The sequence below is a fragment of the Leptidea sinapis genome, chromosome 5, assembly GCF_905404315.1.
Source record: "Leptidea sinapis chromosome 5, ilLepSina1.1, whole genome shotgun sequence".
NCBI classification, from domain to species: Eukaryota; Metazoa; Arthropoda; class Insecta; order Lepidoptera; family Pieridae; genus Leptidea; species Leptidea sinapis.
The window spans coordinates 11,362,743-11,382,910 of NC_066269.1; the positions used below are offsets into that span (position 1 = coordinate 11,362,743).

General features: G+C 37.2%; 1 long non-coding RNA gene across 1 annotated transcript; it reads right to left on the reverse strand.

Moving 5' to 3' along the window:
* Nucleotides 1-8,030: 8,030 nt before the first annotated feature.
* Nucleotides 8,031-19,342, reverse strand: LOC126964473 (uncharacterized). Its single transcript, XR_007729384.1, has 7 exons — nucleotides 19,146-19,342; nucleotides 18,086-18,281; nucleotides 16,423-16,558; nucleotides 14,776-14,878; nucleotides 13,320-13,436; nucleotides 11,173-11,292; nucleotides 8,031-9,781 (listed from the first exon to the last, which is right to left on the reverse strand). It is a non-coding gene; the product is annotated as an uncharacterized LOC126964473 (long non-coding RNA).
* Nucleotides 19,343-20,168: the final 826 nt, after the last annotated feature.

Here is a 20,168-nt window from a genome sequence, read left to right on the forward strand (position 1 = left end):
AAAACTATTTAAATACAGTCTTTGGGGCCAGTTTAACCGTGCCTTCTCTTTGCCTAATCTTGGTTTAAATACAACTAGTTATTTAGACTTTTATACAGTGTTATCGTTATAAAATTCAACTTCTAAGAGTTTGATTAATCTTAAGGCACATTGTATTTATTGGATCACTTGAAACAGTTCATAGACACATATTTTGTAAATATAAAAAAATTACTGTTTTGGTGTTTTCTCAGCCGCGAGAGTGAAGCCATAGTTAATTGTTCATTTAAGCCTAAGTGAAAGTTAGAAAATCTTATCTATATTAATTTTATTTATAAGTTTTATTACCTATTAGAATTATTGTTCTATATTAATATTAAAATAAACAATCATTTGTTTAATATTTAACGTATTTTTTTTAATTTAACTTATGTGCTTTTATATTGTGTGTCAATCAAAGACCAAGAATTATTCACCTCATTTTTTATTTTAACTTTGATGATATACATAATCTTAGTCTGCAAAGTGCATTACGCACTTCACTCCCCTTAAAATTGTGATTTGACTTTTATATTACATGTAATTCAAATTCAAATAGTTTTATTCAAAATAGGATTTATAATCACTTATTGAACGTCAAAATCTACCACCCATTCAAAAGAGACTGCCTCAGACCTGAGAAGAATGGGCGCAAGAAACTCAGCGGGCCTTTTTTTTTATATATATAAAATATGGATTACAATGTAATATCGTACAATAAACATTTATAATTAAAGAGCCTGAGGGTGTTCGCTTTAATCCCAGTCCGTGGTGTCACCAAGAAAATCGTTTATGCTATAATAACCTTTCCCACACAAACGTTTTTTAACAATTCTTTTAAATTTCGTAACACACCTGTTCTGTACACTTTCTGGGATCATATTGTAGAAGCATATACATCGCCCAACAAAAGACTTACTAACTCGACCCAACCGAGTAGTAGGCATAACAAGTTTATGTTTGTTCCTCGTGTTAACATTTTGAATGTCACAGTTTCTAGAAAATTCCTCAATGTGCTTATGAACATACAAAACATTATCAAAAATGTATTGAGAAGCAACAGTCAAAATGTTTATTTCTTTAAATTTTTCTCTTAATGATTCTTTAGTACCTAGGTTATAAATCACGCGAATAGCCCTCTTCTGCATCACAAAGATAGTATTAATATCGGCCGCACTGCCCCATAACAATATACCATAGGACATAATACTATGACAATAACTAAAGTATACTAATCTCGCCGTATCTATGTCAGTTAACCGTCTGATTTTCTTAACCGCATATGCTGCAGAACTAAGCCTATTCGCCAATCCTTCAATATGGGGGCCCCACTGCAATTTGCAATTAATATGGGCCATACCACCACAAGATGGACCGACGAGCTGGTCAAGATCGCCGGAATACGTTGGATGAAGGCAGCGCAGGATCGATCGTCATGGAAATCTTTGGGGGAGGCCTTTGTCCAGCAATGGACGCCTTCCGGCTGATGATGTTATATGATAATAATTTTTTATACATAAGTATATCAATACGACATATTATCTAATAACTTCACGGCTCATTAAAATTAACCTTACAAAATATTTAAAATTGTACATCAGTTTTAACTATCATGTGGTATCGGATCAAAGGTCTCTAAGCTCTCTAGGCAGTACCTTTTTTTTATGAAATTAAGGGACGACACAAGCAAAACATTCCGTTGATAGTGGTTGATACGCCCTGCCCATTGCAATGCTGAGGATACTTGAAAAACACAAAAATTCTGAGCGGTAAAAAAATAGCGCTCGTCACCTTTTACCAGTGGGAGACTCCTTTGCACAGGATGCCGGCTAGATTATGGGTACCACAACGGCGCCTAATTCTGCCGTGAAGCAATAATGTGGCATCTGTTTAATATAGGCGTTACCAACAGTTGCCTGCGCTGGGCTTGAATGTTGGCACAAGAGACGGCCGCACAAAACGTGATTTATGCTGTGATATCGCGGCTCTTTCTGGAAAATTGTGACTATTTTGGTAAACGCGTCAAAATAAATATATTGCAATTGAATTCTTTGTATTATTTTTACTAAATTGGACACGTTATAAATATGATCTTATGATTTCTTTCAAAAAAAAATATATTTTTCTAAAAAAAAAATCACAAACTAATATTTAAGTTAAGGAGTGTGCTATAAGCTTGCAGGTCCATAAGTCGTATCGGTTCAAAAAAAACAGCAGCCGGTAATTGATTCCACGAAGTGGCTGTACGAGGAAAGAAGTTTCTTACAAAACGTGCGGTGTAGAATACCAGAGGTCAACATGGTGTGGGTGGATTTTCGCATTTCAATGAAATGTCTTATGGTGGAATTCGGCTGCTGGTATCAACCTGAAACTAAAGCATTATAAATTATTACAAGAAGAACTAAAGAATTACCCAAAGAAACCTTTATAATAATTAAGTATTTGCTACAATTTTTCGAAAAAAAAAAATATAATATGGGAAATTAAATAAGGACCGAAAATATTATGCTTCAGACATGCCAACGACCGGTTAAAGTTTAACCCATAGGTTCTCAACGTGGGCGATAACGCCCCCTTGTGGGCGCTGTAGACTTTCGGGGGGGCTGTAGAAGATCCAGAGAAAATTCGGGGGCATTGAGATGGCGCAGATGGGGCGTGGGTTGATTAAAAAATATAGTCTAAAAAGCCAAAAAAATACGCGACAATACTCTAGAAAAAAACATATTCTCAAAGTGGGCGGTGAGCAAAATAAGGTTGAGAAACTATGGGTTAAACAAATTAAATTAATGATTAGTGAAGATGGTTAAAACAAAAGAAATATAAATATAATTCAGCTCTATTAACAAAATCTAGATGGTTGTCAATCCGGAACCAACTAAATTACAAGTACCAACGCCAAAAATTTCTTCTCAAATCGAGTAGTCAAAGATTGAAACCGTTTACGTTGTCCAAAAGTCCGTAGTAAGAGGAAAATGGAAGCTGCTTGTGAATGCTCTTCGATAATATTGATTGATATTAGTGAGTCGCCAAGCGCTGTGCTGTGCGCTCAGAAGCTGCAAGATGTGACAACTGTCTCCCCATTTCACCTTCAGAAAACCAGACGCAGTTTCACCCTTAAACTAAACTGCATGTCTAAACATGCACGAAGCGTTTAGCTTCTAATCTCACTCTGCGAACAGATGTGGTGTGATATAATCTCTCCACGCCTCTTTTGGCTGTAATAATATAACTTGGGTGTCTTTTTTATGTGAGCGTGTAAAATGTTCGACGTGTAAAATGTTCACCTGTTGGTTATTGCAGTACCGCTAAGGATTCTTGATTCAATCCAATATTCTGAGCGGCACCGAAATTGAGCCCGTTATTTTGAGACATGAAATATTAAGACTAACTAGCCCAGTAATTTCATTATCTACATATTTATTTATCAATTTTGAACCCAGCAGTCGCACACTTAAACATAAATTATTTCCAAAAAATTTGTATAGTATTAATATCAGCTGCAGTTCCCCTGTATTTTTTTTATGGAATAGGAGGACAAACGAGCGTACGGGTCACCTGGTGTTAAGTGATCACCGCCGCCCACATTCTCTTGCAACACCAGAGGCATCACAAGAGCGTTTCCGGCCTTTAAGGAAGGTGTACGCGCTTTTGTGGAAGGTACTCATGTCGTATCGTCCCGGAAACACCGCACAAGGAAGCTCATTCCACAGCGTTGTAGTTCGAAGAAGAAAGCCGCACTGTGGAGGACCGCCACACATCCAGATGGTGGGGATGATATCCTAACTTGTGGCGTGTCGTGCGAAGGTGGAATTCGGCGGCAGGAATCAGGTAAAACAGCTCTTCGGAACACTCCCCGTGATAAATGCGATAACAATATACCTTAGCAGTAGTATATTTTACTGCTTGACCATAAAAGCGGCGCCTCTGTGCTTCCCATCTAGCCGTCATCCTACGCAATGCCTCCCACCTGTAGAATCCCAGGAGTCTTCCAGCCAGAGAGAAGAGTCATTTACTGAAAGCACCTACTCAACATTTCCTCAGTTCTGCATAGGCTCGCTGGATCATTGCATATTGTCTTCTACCGCATTTACGACCAAACTATAATGAACTTAGGAAAAATTATTGAAGTAGGCGTTACTTTGCGGAAATCCATAATTATACAAATGATTTAAGTTTTCTTTAGTGTTAGTTGTCTCTGGCGATTTTGGCGTGACAACACGTCCTGGGGTTGCCTCGTGTAGAGGCGAAACACGTGTCGAATTGTTTAAAAACAAATATTGGCGGAAATAACACTAAAGAAAACTTAAATCATTTGTATAATGAACTTATTCGGGGGTTTTTCCAGGTTAACATGATATTCGTCGACAAAAGCACTTGGAGATATATTTTTATGATCTTCTTTGACAAACATTCTTTGAAGCCCCATTTTTTGTTCGGTGCCAATAAAAAAAATTGTGTAATCCGAACTATACAAATGCAAACAATTTTTCTCAACACAACTGGAAACTGTTATATCTATATTTTGAGATATTGAATGCATTACATACATTCGTGTCGAGATATTTGGCCCGTGCAGCCAGTTATATAAACTGGACACTCGAGAGATATTTTGGATGAATCACCCTAGTTATCCAAAGCTCTACTTTTAGATATTCACCCAAACAGACTAGGTTTTAGTCTGACCATTAATTCTTATACGAATAAGAAAATATTTATTTCATGAAACTTAATCATAATAATTTTTTGAAATCTCTGTATTTTATTGAAAAATGACCATTGTGTTTCACATCTTCGACAGAGTATGTATCTGTTTATGGCAAGAGTCGGCAACAGGTAGGTCGAACCTCGGAGTGCCAAATATTGTAATGTATAAACAAGTACAAATTAATGCGTAGTAAGGTATACTATACCCATATTTATTGAAATAATAATTTAAAGCTAAATATGATAAAGAAAAATATGAAATTTACAAAAAACTATCTATTAATTTAGCCACTATGTTTGGCCCACATACGTATGTGAAACAGTTTGCTGTTCTTCTCGAGAACCAAACTAAAAAACTGACTCAAGACCGTCGGTTTAGTTACGCACATTATTCTATTCGCCCTGTGTTTTATAATTCAGAATTTTATTTGAAACCATACCATAAAAAGGTAGCACTTAATCACGGACGAGTAAAAAAAGGACTCCGCGCTGTGATATTGCAAGCGAAGCACCGTTATGCTAGTGTGTGTGCGGTTACGGGGGATCACAAATTTATATTGTATCGTTTTTACACTTTTTCACAACGCACGACGGCCTTTTTTTTATTTTTTTTTGGGACGCAAACTGATCTGTCACAGACGATGACAATTCTCATAGTGTGTGCGTGGGGCTATGTATTTACACGTTAATCGGCTTGTTTTGGTGCCACACTGTTATGTAAGGTGACACGGAGTCCTTATTTTTTTACTAGTTCGTGCACTTAATTATAATAAGTTGATTTTATCTGGACTTCGTTAAAATTTTCCCACAGTGTCCGGACCCCACCTAAGACTGCTTGCCTACCCTTGGTATATCGATAGTACGATATACGAACATACCTACGCCTGACATTTTTATTATAACGGTGTTATAACAAATAATTAATTTAAACGTGGCTTAGACGCGTGTTTTCTTAAACAGTGACCTAACTATATCAACGTCAGTAACCTAATAATTTATTAATTATTAAAGCCTATTACAATATTAAAACTATAACTGATCCATTTACAATATTTTATATATCACCCCACTGCTGGGCAAAGTACTTAGTCTAAATTGAACGTAGTGTTTAAATTCTCTTTGGTCTAAATCTTCCATGTGAATATTATCTATCCGTTACATTAGACAAGCTTCGACTCGTGTTTCAAAATAAACAATGTCTAAAGATTGTTGAACGCTAAACAACAGAAAGACACAGATTTGTAATGGTACCTACTTTCTTGTGAAGTGTTCAACACATGTTTAACTTTTTTGTAATAACCCAGTAAAACTTTACACCTTGTATTAAATCTCTGCGCTTTTATTATATACTCATATTTTGTATTAATAAAAGCGTATTATGGATATATTACAGTTTAACTAAGATAAATAAGAAGTAAGGATTAAGTAAAAAACGTTTACAAATAAGTATTTATTGACAAATTAACATTATTAATATATGTATATCTAGCAATAAAGGCAAGTTAAAGGCCCCAATGATTTTTGATTGGTCTTTTAAACTTAAAGTATAAAATATATTAAGCAATAGTTGAAATTAGACCGCTCTAGCAAACTTACATACAAATATATATCTGAAAAGGCTTAAACCGTGATTAATTGATGTAGGTACAACTTGTTGCAGCGCGAGTGTTATAAGTTCGCGGTCGCGGCCATTTTTGCACTGCGTGCTTGAACTCGCAACGCCCCGCTTGAGAACAGGTTCGCGGGGTGTGATAATACTTGGTTTTTTGTTTATTTTATTAAAATTAAATATTTCTTTTGCAGTGAGATCAAAAAGGGTAGACTCAAGACCCCGAAACTAAAGAAAGCTGTATCTCCGCGGTCTGTAATTCCTCGTCAAATCAAGATCTCAATAACAATAATAAAACATAATTATAAATAAAAATGATATATGTTTGTGTGTAATTAATGGTAATTAGTAATTTACAATAGACTTTCTTTATTACAATATCCACTTTACTATAAAATATGTCATCACTAAACAGGTCTCAACTCCTACTATATGGACGCGTTCAAAAGTACAGGTTTCCAAGTAGGCAGGTGTGAGTTAAGCCGTTTTCAAATATATTGTCGATAACATGTCATGGAATTTTTAATAGTTTAACTAACATACTTATTATATCTAATTGTATATATTAAAAATTTATTGTAATAGTACTTATACCACCTGGTATCTCTTTCCGTATAGTACAGATTTAAGAAGTGCGATAAATCATTAAGAAGCAAGTTATGTAAATACCTTTTATCTACATCCATGCTTTAAATCCTCTATTAAAGATTCTGAAACAGTTAGCTTATTACCAACATTAAAACACCCAATGTCGTAATAACCAATAATTACATCATCCAAACGAGTGTTGTAATGTTGTACTGAATTTCATAACAACACTCCTTGGTTTATTTTTCGATTCCTTCATGCACAAAGAGTTTCAACAAACAGCCACATTTTTATTGCTCGATGCGTGGTATCTGTATGAATTTCAAAAAAAGAATATTTTCGTTTACGCGCGTTCCACATTACTAGAACATGGCGCGCCGTAAAAAAAAGTAGGTTATTCGAAACCCCGCCATTTTTCTTGAAACAATGAGCGATTCAAGTTTTGACAGAACACCGCCGGATTTTTTAAACACTGCAAAATAACATAATATTCAAGTGAATTTTAATAATTGCACTATACAAAATGTATATTACTGAGATTAATTTATTTAGATTAAGGTCTAACAAAAGTTACAGTAACAACAGTTACAGTTACAATAAAACTTATAAAAAACAAAAGTGTACATAACTATTACTAATTGTATAACTATTTATAGGTAAACACCACATGCATTGAAACTACGGTATTAACCGTCCCTAGCTAAAAGTTATAGTACTTACACATTATTAAATTTTTGTACAACGCGTCGCCTAAACACAAAAAATACATGTATATAATATATTTAAAATTACTTACACAAATAAATACACCCTAGATAATAAGTGATCAAAAAACAACAATTATATAGTTAAGGATAAAAAAAAAGTATATTGAAATAATTACAAAAAGAAAATATTAAAGTTATCTTGCTTTGTTTGCCACAAAACCTGGAATTTAATTTATACTATTTATTTTAAGCAATCTCTAATGTTTTTCCTAAATCTGGACAAGGAATCATGATTAATAACAGACTTTAATGTGTTAACAGTATAAATAATTTATAATAATATTTATTGCTTTCTAATAAAGTTACTAATTATACTAAACCAACATTATAATAATATATGATATTAATTTATTTACAGATAACAAAGATCCATATTTTTCATACTGTGTGTCCCAAAATAAGTGGGACAAAGGCAAAATATGGGAATGACTTTGGTCTATGAGCTTCAGAAGAACAAAACAAAATATGCAAATGGAAAATTAAAGAATAAAGTACTATAAATTCTATAAAACATGTATTACAAAAGAATGAGTTATCAGACACCAGAGTGTTTTTTTTATGTTATTATTAACATAACATAAATGGATGTAGTTAAGCAGAATGACTTAAACCACACTAGTCAAGTATGCCATCGTACTCCTCAAGATCGAATCTGTCATGTAGAGAAAACCCTATTTTAAAATGGAAACTGTTTGTTTTTTGATATTTATATAGGATACTTATATGGAAGATTATTAAGAGCTGAAACTTAAATACCTATAACTCAAAAATGCCTTTGTGTGGTTTGAGTCCTTTCTGCTTAACTACATACAAATAAGGGACGAGACGATCAGGACGTTCATCTGATGGTAATTAATATGCCATTACAATTTATTCCCATTACAATTCAGTGCCGCTCAGGATTCTTGTAAAACCCAAATTTTCTGAGCGGCACTACAACTGCGGTCGTCACCTTGAGACATAAGATGTTAAGTCTCATTTGCCCATTAATTTCACTAGATACGCGTCCTTCAGACCGAAACACAGTAATGCTTACACATTACTTACTTACACATTTGACCGATTTTAGAGTAATAAATAGCAACCATGTATGGTTACCAGTGATACCGCGGGTCCGCTACAGCGGACTTTTTCCATATTTCAAATAAGCTCAATAATTCAAAAACCGTCAAACTTTTACCTAAATTTTTGTGCTTATCTGAAAGCTCATAGACCAAAGTCATTCCCAGATGCCCTGGTTTTCAGCCATCCCCAACTCCCTAAAGTTATAGGTTAGGTGTTATTAAAGGACTGCAGACAAGCACCATAAAATCTAGCAAAATAACTTCTTTATTAGATCTACAGACATTCATGGTATAATATTTTCAAGAGGGTTCTCCTTCAGCTGTGAGCAATTATGAGCTTAATTTACTAATTTATTCAATAATAATATATATTTACTAATTTGTACTAACGTAATAGAAGAGGATGACTAGCGAGCGTACGGGTCACCTGGTGTTAAGTGATCACCGCCGCTCACATTCTCTTGCAACACCAGAGGAATCACAAGAGCGAGGCTCTTAGAAAGGTGTACGCGCTATTAATTTTTACATTCTGGAAACACCACTAAAAGAAGCTCTTTCCACAGCATGATTTGTACGTGGAAGAAATTTCCTTGAAAACTGATCTGTGGACTCCACACATCCATATGGTGGGGATGATATCCTACTTTGTAGCGTATCGTGAGAAGGTGGAATTCGGTAGCAGGAATCAGGTGAAACAGCTCTTCGGAACACTTTCCGTGAGATATTTACGCTTTGTTTCACGTCCGTCATTCTGATCAGTACTAAACCACTATTACCCGATGGTGGTCTATGAGTCACCTGTGAGGCGACATGTTTAACGCGGCTATGTCACTTCTAGTAGATACTTTCTTCAATTACCCTCTCTTCCTTACTATATAAAGATACGAATGTTTATTTTTAATGCTAGATGGTTACATCAGCAAAGTCAGGATCGGTATAAATTACAGATAATAGCAAAGCCTGTGTCGGCGCTATAAACACTGCGGGCAGTCTGTACAAGCCCACCACTGGGCAAGTGGACATTATCCAACCTGTAATCAGAAAATCAATACTTATTTACTTTTAAATTGTATGTTTGACTTCAGAACATTGTTTTAATTGTAGACAGACAAACTTAGTAAAAGTCTTGACCCCTCTTATTCAAACCCCTGAAAGTGGGAGCCACAATTCCGTACACAATTGGATGTAGTTCCTGAAAAACGTTCCAAGCCAAGAACATCACATTTTAAGGAATTCGTGTTTAAAGTTTAATCAATATTAGTGTATTTCATGCATGTGGGTTGGGCTACTAAGTCATGATGTCATTTAAAGAGTGACAGTAGGGCTGCCAATTCTTGTCAGTCCGTTAATATGAATCACGTGACCAGTTTTGTGTTCTTAACTCAATTCCGACATGATTGTGGTTTGGAAAGTTTTTCTGGAAGTACGTCCAATTAATATATTTTGTCATCTAAACTATCGAGAGTGTCGAGATGCTGAGAATAGAAATTGATACATCACTAATAAGATTTACAGGGTGTAATAAAACCAGTGATGTGACGACGAGGAAAAAAATACTCGTTGTCAAACTCAAAAACACAACCTCAATAATAAAAGGCATAAAAGGCATTTATTTTCTCAAAATTGATTCCTTTAGAATTCTTTTTGATGTCATTTCTAATATACTCGACACTACTACCGCTTCGGAAACAAATGGCGCTCTGAGAGAGAAGAAGCGGCGCAATAAACTCTCCCAGCATAATTTTTTTGCGCTCTTTTTAATGAAATATATAATATTGTAATGTCATTGCTATTGCTATAAAATAATCGTAATCTAGTCCCAGGCTGTCAGATAACTTAGATATTCAGCTGTGGAGTAGTAGGATTTACTACAGAGCCATTTCTTAATAAAACATTTAAATTTATTTGTAGATAATGCCTGAACAGCGGCTGGAACTTTATTATAAAAGTGTATACATTTACCTTTAAAGCTAATATGTATCTTATGAAGCCTACTAGAATTAGTTACAAGCAATCCCTTATTTTTAGTGTTATAATAATGAAAATCACTATTAAGAGCAAAAAGGTGACGATTTTTTTGAACGGATATAAATTTTTTATATCATTAATAATTATTATTTTATGAAAGAGGAGAAGAAACGAGTATGACCCGTATGGGCCATACTTTATGGTATATGTATTTGATGGTATACCACCTTATGGTATACCATCACCGCGGCCCATTTTCTCCCAAAGGAATCACAAGAACTTTGCCAACCCTATAAAGCGAAGAAGAAATGTACACATAAAATTCGAAATTCAAACACATTGGTGCGTGGCGGGCGAGGATTGAATTGAAGGAACCGTGTTGAGAGTCATCGAGACGCTTTAAATATTATCAAGCCATTTTTAAACCCGATTTCCCTATTTAGGTTTCACTCACCGACTTGTGTGGACTTCGGAGTTGACACCAGGAGTAGTACCTTCGCTTCTTTGTTACTCAACACTCCGCAGCGTACGTATAAGTAGCTGGATACTGCTACCGTGATGAGCCATATTGATACTGAAAGTTAAGCAAAACAGCTTAGGCCCGATTTCACCACTCACACTTTAAACTGAGTTTTAGCGATTTCACCAATATATTACATTTTGGATTTTGATAGGGTTTTGCTTTGCATATGTTTTTACTTTTTGTTATGGAGTAGGAGGACAAACGAGCGTACGGGTCACCTGTTGTTAAGTGATCACCGCCGCCCACAATCTCTTGCAACACCAGAGGAATCACAGAAGCGTTGCCGGCCTTTAAGGAAGGTGTACGCGCTTTTTTTGAAGGTACCCATGTCGTATCGTCCCGGAAACACCGCACAAGGAAGCATTCCACGGCTTTGTAGTACGTGGAAGAAAGCTCCTTTAAAACCGCACTGTGGAGGACCGCCACACATCCAGATGGTGAGGATGATATCCTAATTTGTGGCGTGTCGTGCGGAGGTGGAATTCGGCGGTAGGAATCAGGTTAAACAGCTCCTCCGAACACTCCTCGTGATAAATGCGGTAGAATACACACAATGAAGCGACCTCTCTACGCAACGCCAAGTGATCCAGCCGTTTACTAGCTACTGCCCGCCACGTCGTCTGCGTGAACAATACTATACCTTCATTTCGTGTAATAATATAATATATTATGCGAATTACATCAGTAGTTTAGCGTTTTGCCTGGATGTACATACAGAAAATATTTTGTTCTATAAACTGCTTCTTTGTCTTTGGTATTATTTGTAAAACACTCACCAAGTATTCATTTAAAAATGAAAAATGCAATAAAGTTTTTACTTAATTATGTACCTATGCTTTTATTATACATATAACTGAAATAACACTATTACATTGTTGTCAACGTGAATTACACATTGAGGAATTTTCTAGAAACTGTGTCATTCATAATGTTAACACGAGGAACAAACAAACTTGTTATGCCTACTACTCGGTTGGGTCGAGTTAGTAAGTCTTTTGTTGGGCGATGTATATGCTTCTACAATATGATCCCAGAAAATGTACAAAACAAATGTGTTACGAAATTTAAAAGAATTGTTAAAAAACGTTTGTGTGGGAAAGGTTACTAGAGCATAAGCGATTTTCTTAATGACACGCGAACACCCTCAGGCTCTTTAATTATAAATGTTTATTGTACGATATCACATTGTAATCCATATTTTATATTAAAAAAAAGCCCGCTGAGTTTCTTGCACCCATTCTTCTCAGGTCTGAGGCAGTCTCTTTTGAATGGGAGGTAGTTTTTTAACAATAAGTGATTTTAAATCCTATTTGGAATAAAAATTTAATTCCTAACTACAGTGGAATTGGCAGGCACAAGGCAAAACCGAGGGTCTTTCTTATTAGAAACTTAATTTGATTTGTTATAAAGACTATAATAAATTAATATCTATTTTTAAATTATTTTTTTTCTTGATTTGTTTATTTTTATGGAAGAGAGGATAAACGAGCATACGCGTCACCTGATCTTAAGTGATTGCCGCCGCCCACATTCGCGCGTTTTTTTTGAAGGTACCCAATTCGTATCGTCCCGGAAACACCGCAGAAGGAACCTCATTTCATAGCTTTGTAGTACGTGGAAAAAAGTTCTTTGAAAACCACAATGTGGAAGACCGCCACACATCCAGATTGTGGGGATGATATCCTTTTTTTGTGGCGTGTCACGCGAAGTTGGAATTCGGCGGCAGGTATCAGGTCAAACAGCTCTTCGGAACACTCCCCGTGATATGCGGTAGGAGACACACAATCAAGCGACGTCTCTACGCAACATCAAGTGATCCAGCCGTTCACAGAGCACTGGGTCCCCGAGAATTCATGCAGCTCAGCGTTGTACGCGGCCAAATGAATCGAGCTGATAGTGGGGTGCGCCAAACCAGAGATGACAGCAATACTCCATATGTGGCCGGTACAACTCGCTCGCTATGATCGCCAATCATCAGATCCTCGAGTATTGTAAATGGCTAGTATCGTTTTCCTTCATAATACAAAATAAAATACAAATAAGAAATAGATCTAGGGCAATGTAACGAAAACCCTCACCTAGAACGAGAGTGGAACACACATCAGCAACGTACAAGATGCCCTCAGCTTCTGTAAACAGCGTGCAGCATTCGTTGTAAAGCAGCACTAAAGATGATACCTTGCTTGACAGCGGCACTGAAATTATATTGATGAAATTGTGGTATGATATACTTATATAATGATAATATATCAGCCAGCTTAGTGAAGTCAGTTAAAAAGGATGTAAATATTACGAAATAAGAGGCGAGACTGCCTAAGTAAAATTTAAAATTCAGTTTACTACGAAACGTGCAGTGATTCGACATAAGTTTTAAGGCGACACTAAATGCCAGCGACCTCGAGCGATATGAGTTCACGGCTGCCGGCCCGCCATCTATGTAACAAAGCCAATATTATCAAAATTCTTGGGTCGAAAACAGTTTATATGCTTACAATCCTCGTTATTCACTACTAATCTGAATAAATGAACCTGCACAAAAAAGTACAAGCTTTAAGAATAACTTTTCTGAGAGAAGTACCAAAAAAATGAGTCACGCCAAGCCAAAAAATTTGTTTAACTTCAAAGAAAAGTGGTAGTTCAAAAAGGCTCGGCAGTGTTAACTATAACCAACAGCAAGCATTAGCAACCTACAAATAAGACTTAAGGATATGTGTAACAGGATTAAGTAGTGTTCATAGCTCAAAATGCTATACTTTCACCACAAAACTTGTCTAAAAACACCATGTTTGCGTGTTTTCTGCTTACTCTTCGCCTTAAATAGTAGTAATTACAGTATGGCGATTGGCGACGAAGTATAATCCGGCTATGTTTGAAAGCTAACAATTGCTTAAAACTTAGTGGATTTCGGTTATCTCCGCTTTCTAGCCGTCATCTGTCAATCCATCAATGACTGCACATTTCATACAATCGAGTGAATCGTTTTTTTTAGAGTGTTTCGCTAGGCTGAAGTCAGTAAAATGACGGACGACTGCCACCTGACGCCACGCAAATGTTAGATAATATAACAAAGTTTCACGTTCTAACGCGTGAGGTGATCACTTACCATCGGATCATCAAACTTATACCCATAGACGCCTGACAAAGAGCAAACCTTTCAGATTCCACATTATTTAAATCCACGATAACCAGAAGCGATTGCTTCCGATATATTATGATTATAATCTGACCTGAGCTTATTGCATTTTTTGAACTGAGAATATGTACGTATTATGTGTCTCGACTCTAGCTGTGTTATTAATTAACTAGTGTTTATTATTAATAATAATAATATTAATAAACGCGAAGTAAAGTTATTACCAGTTTAAAACTTTTTGTCTTTATCTTACCTTTGCCACTACAGAATTACATGACAGGAAGTAATTTTAAACTTGAATTAACTTTTCACTGCGTTTATTTATAAGACAATAGAGGGTTATAAAGTCGATGCATCAGTTGAAACATGCGCTCGTGTGGTGTGTACTTAATGCCCCATACCTGTTTCTTCTTTACATGACAGACTCCCCATCAGGTACGGAAGAAAGGCGGTCATAGCAACAGCTTTCAACTCCTCGTAGTTAGGCAGTGGAATCTTACCACACTGTTTCAAACAAATGTTAATATTATTGCTTTGCAGTACCTCAAAATAATCTTTAATTTTATGTGTGTATTTTATTTATGTTAATAATTAAATTATTAATTAGCCTGGATATAGCGAAGGCCTTTGATCGTGTATGGCACAAGGCACTTCTCCCAAAATTCCATATTTTGGGCTTCCCGAGAGGGCAGGCAGGCCTTTCTCGAAGGCCGGCAACGCTCCTATGATTCCTCAGGTGTTGCAAAAGGATGTGAGCGGCGGTGATCACTTGACACCAGGTGACCCATACGCCAGTTTGTCCTTCTTTTTCATTAAAAAAATATCGTATTAACAAATAACAAAAGTTATCTCACAATAGATTATTATTAAAACTATTGGTTTTTAAAATAAAATATACAGCGATTCTTATTCGCTATGAGCATATGCTCGCGTCCCTACTCTCACCAATCAACAACAAAATGCGAGATGCGATGCGAGAGTAAGGTGGATTTCTCGCCTCGCCACCTCGCGTCCTTTGACTCGCGCCCGAAATGCCGACACAAAGCGGAGCGACAGCGAGGTGAGGCGAGTGAAGACGAAGGTCATGAGTGTACCGACCACACTCTCGCACTCACGTTCCCTCACGTAGCCTCGTCGAGAGTATGGAGTGTACGGTACTTGCTGATTTTATTAGAAATCATGAGGGTAGTTGTATGTGCTCCGCTATCCGATGACACAAGTCGCGCTTGGGTTGACAAGCGGACAGAGACAATTGAGCTTTGCTCGGCGTGGTCGCTAGTACTACTTCTGTAAAGCGTGTTTACCCTGAGTGATAACCTGTGGTCATCAAGTCTACCACAAGCTTCGTGACTCTCCACCAGTGTTGACGGTCAATGCTGGTGTCTACATATAAACTTTGCAAGCTTGCGATCGCCAGTGACGTTCTCCTGGAATACCAGAATCAGGACCGTTGGAGCTGCAGCCCCGCCGCCACCTGAGTGACGTGGGAGTGTTCGAAGGTTAGTGGAATGCATTTTACTTCTTTCCTCACGATTCTTGGTTGACTGCAAGTGCCTACATGAATTCATTTATTAAACGAGCCAGAACCATCGACTATAGGAAACTTTAATACAGTCCCAGATATTATTCCTGAGCCCGAACATGGAGCGAGTGTCAGAAATTACCGAGGCTTGTGAAACGACAACTTCAGCTAGTTAGTTACGTCAGTTGGTGCTCGGGCTGCTGCTTCGACTGCTGAAGTCGGACTCAGTGAGTCATACATCTTTGTGACGTTTGGTGTCGAGACACTTGGCCCGTGGGGCCCAGGGGCGCGGAGAATGTTCAAAATACTATCTTCGCGCCTCAATAAGTCTACTGGAAGCCCAAGCGCTGGCAGCTATTTCGGTCAACGGATCAGCCTTGCTATCGCGGTAATGCTGCCAGTATTCTTGGTACGCTTCCACGTAATGATACTTTTAATTTTATGTAGTCATAGTATTGTAAATATTGTTATAAGATTTGTTTTGTAAAAATTAACTTACTTCAGCTTCATAATATTAATTACTTACCAGTAGTAGATGCGTTACTGGCACGAACAGCAGCGAAACCAAGTAGTTAGTAGCAGACACGGTAGCCAATAAACTACTGGACTGTAAAGTATACGGTAGCCAGAAACAAGGGCTACTTACACTCGTCAGAATCGCCCTGAAAAATTCCAATATTTTTAACAAACTATACTTTCTTTTAGGTTAATATTCTAGAGTCATGACGTCATTTGATGAAGAATTATTTACTACCATCTCTTAAAAGGGTCGTATTCCAATTGACTCGCCGAATTCTGGCACGAGGCTCGTGATAACTAACATTTGGATAATTATGAATTTCCACAGTATAACGCTTGATTCAATAAATTTTGTTGGGTCGTATTCCACCGGCCGCCCACGTGTTCATATAAAAACTAAAAACGTTTTTCTATCCCTAAATGATACCTACTTTAGATTTTTTTAGAAACCAACGCTTTTACTAGTGCCAAATTTCATAATATGAAATTACAATTTACGCGTTAAAACAGCTTGGATCGCATTTTTGTTTTTCTACAGAAATTTCGCAGAAAAAAACAAAATGTATAAAATCATATTCTTATCAAGAGGTTGACATCAAGATTAAACTGTTTAATATGATTAGGTGGGTGAAAAGAGTTTCCTTCTAAACTGCAAATTCACCGGAACTGTACTGAAATCGCTAAAGGGGTCATTTCTCCTGTTCGCACGTTTCGGGAACGCCTAGACAACTCTAGCTCTCAGCTTCCTTAAAGGCCAGGCAACGCTCCTGTGATTTCTCTTGTGTTGCAAGAGAATGTGGCCCGCGATGATCACTTAAAAAACTACCACTAAATACCTATAACGCGACAAATTGTTCGATATATACTCTCAGATAAAAGAGAAGGATACATTTCGTGTCTCTTTTTTTTTCTGAGTTCTCCTAGTCACCGCTGCTTCCGTTCACTTCGTTACCATATCCTACATCAGGAGTATGCTGTATTACATCTTAAGCCCGAAGAGTCAATTAAACGACGAATTAAAGTATTCAAACTAGCGTGATTACTTTGTAAACTGAAAAGGTCATGCAGTCAAAAAATCCTTCCTAATTCCAAATAGCAGAAGAGTCATGACTTCAGTAAGAACCCACACATTCTTTATGAGAGTATCCTAATGAAGGTAAGTAGTGGTGGTGACCTCTGATGCTCTCTCACATCACCGTAGGCTTGAGAACAAGCACGGAAGCATTGGGGCATTTTAGGCTGTATGTTATCGTCCTGAAAATGCCACACAAGAACCCTTATTTCACAGTTTAAAACCTTTCTTCTCCCAGTAGCTGTTTATGATATTAAAGTTCGTGGCACGTTATGCGATGAGGGAATACGATGACAAAGATGAGGTCAAACTCTTCGGAATACTCCCCGTGATAAATGCTGTAGAAATCTCAATAAAGCGATGTCGCCACGTCAAGCGGCTAAGTCGTTCAGAATACTAGATCGTCATGGTCAAATTGTGGTGGATGTATTAGTAGTATTTGACATCAAAGGTCACTATGCAAAACATGGGGGAGATTACCCGCTACTTCATACCAGTTTTCCGTAGGAGAGTGTTACAGTTAGGGGAGGTAAGTTCATTCGTGAGAAATCCTTTAAAATATTATCTTTAGAATGGGACCGTTCCCTTAACCACTCACCCTTCCATAACACGTCTGTCAATCGCGCTAGACATAGCGTTGACTGCAACAGCACACAGCACCACGCTGGCGATGTTGCTGTGAAATGACGTCATAAGATGTAATCTCGGCCGCCCTAGCTTGACTTCTGTACGCCCAGCGTTGTAGTAGATGCAGCTCAGCGGTATGTATGATAGATACTCCATATGCAGATGACCTGGGAAACAATTTAAAGTTAAGTTAGCTCTTTACGGGTACTTGATTTCTTTACATTTCAACATACTAAGTTCGCAGAGTTCTGAAGGGTGCGCGATATGCCTAGCCAAATTTTATGTGGAAAAACTGCGTGCAAAAGAAGTAGGTTTCATGAAATAAATAATAATGATCATTTTAATGAGCTGCGTTCGCAAAATTCCGAAAAATCTCGAACCAAATACCACAGTGTCTGAGATCGAAGGTTTTCAACCAGTGTGTGTTGCCAGTTGATAACTTATGGCACGCAGACGTGATCGTAATGGGCCCGATGAGAAAGCTCATGGTCGCTCAGATAGCAATGGAGAGAGCTATGCTCGGAGTTTCCCTGCGAGATCGTATCAGAAATGAGGAGATCTGTGGCAGTGGGCAGGGCACATAGTTCAACGGACAGATGGACGAAGGGGCAGTAAAGTCCTCGAATGGCCACCATGTACCGGAAGGATGCAGTGTTGGTAGACCCCCCCTCAAGATAGTGAAAAAGGTTCAATAAGGGCAGCACAGGACCGATCGTCGTGGAGATCTTTGGGAGAGGCCTTCCAGCAGTAGACGTCGTCTTCCGGCTGATATGATGATCATTTTAATGAGATTTTATCTTAAGAAAAGACCCTGCTGGGTATCTTGAGCCTGTTATTCTCAGGCTTGAAAATATCTTTACCGTTGGGGTTGCAGATTCAACCTACAACCATAGGTACTATTTAAAGGACCGCATTACCTCAAAAGTACCTACATAATATAACGTCTATTACATATAAATTAATTTATATAAAAACTTTTGCTAATGTCTTGATACTAAGCTTACATCTAAAATAATGATTTTGAAAATTACATGGCTAATGTGCAATGCTAGAGCCTAGAACTAATTGATCATGCAGTATTGCCTCCGTTTGCACCGAACTTTGGCGCCAAAACCGCCATTGCTGTTGAAAAAAGCACCCCAAGTGTCATCCAACGTTTTTTAAATTCACACCACATATCCACATGATAGACACTTTTAAGCTTATTTTTTTGTTTATAAACAGTTAATGTCGACGTCGCAATTCGCATTTTTACCTAATATTCAATGTAATGGAATATTTTGGTGCAGTAAGAAACTTTCACAAGCAAGTAATCAATGTTTGTGTTTGTATAATGCCGCGCTGCGCATCTGCATTGCTACATATGATTACATTACGTAATGTCGCCAACTTGACATTTGACGCAACTGTCAGACATCAAATAAGTAGTTCATTCGGTTGTCAAAATATTATGTCAAGATCACTGACAAAGTGACAGAGCTTTATGGTGTAACTAAGTATTATCCATTTCCATGCGACATTGGCGAAATAATTTGCGCCCGTCTGGTGCAGCCACACGCCATATCACAAAAATTGAATTGAAGTATTATCCATGAAATTTAAATATAATAAAAAACTTAAAAGAGGTATAATTAGGTATTAGTTATTACGTAGGAGGCAACTTTCTTTTACCCCTTTGAAAGCTCTTAGGCTCTAGATTTACACCAGAACGAGAAACAAATCCAAAATAGGTTCTTTTTAAACACTCATTACTATATCACATTCTTACATTAAATGCACAGACCACAGAGCCTACCATGAAATTTTAATAAGCGATGCGATTCCGATGCAGTTTAGTGAATGGCTAAAATTCGTACCATGAAGTGCCTTTTACTTTTTTAATGGTGTTTGGATCGCTTATGAAGAATGAACTAAATAAATTTGTCTGTGGTTCGCAGTTTAGAAAGATATGACGCTCTACAGTCTTTGCATAAGTTTGTCTCTCTTACTCGAACCATATGGTTTCGGAACCCTTAAATGATGTGATTTTAGCGGTTTATTTGCGTAGAAAATAC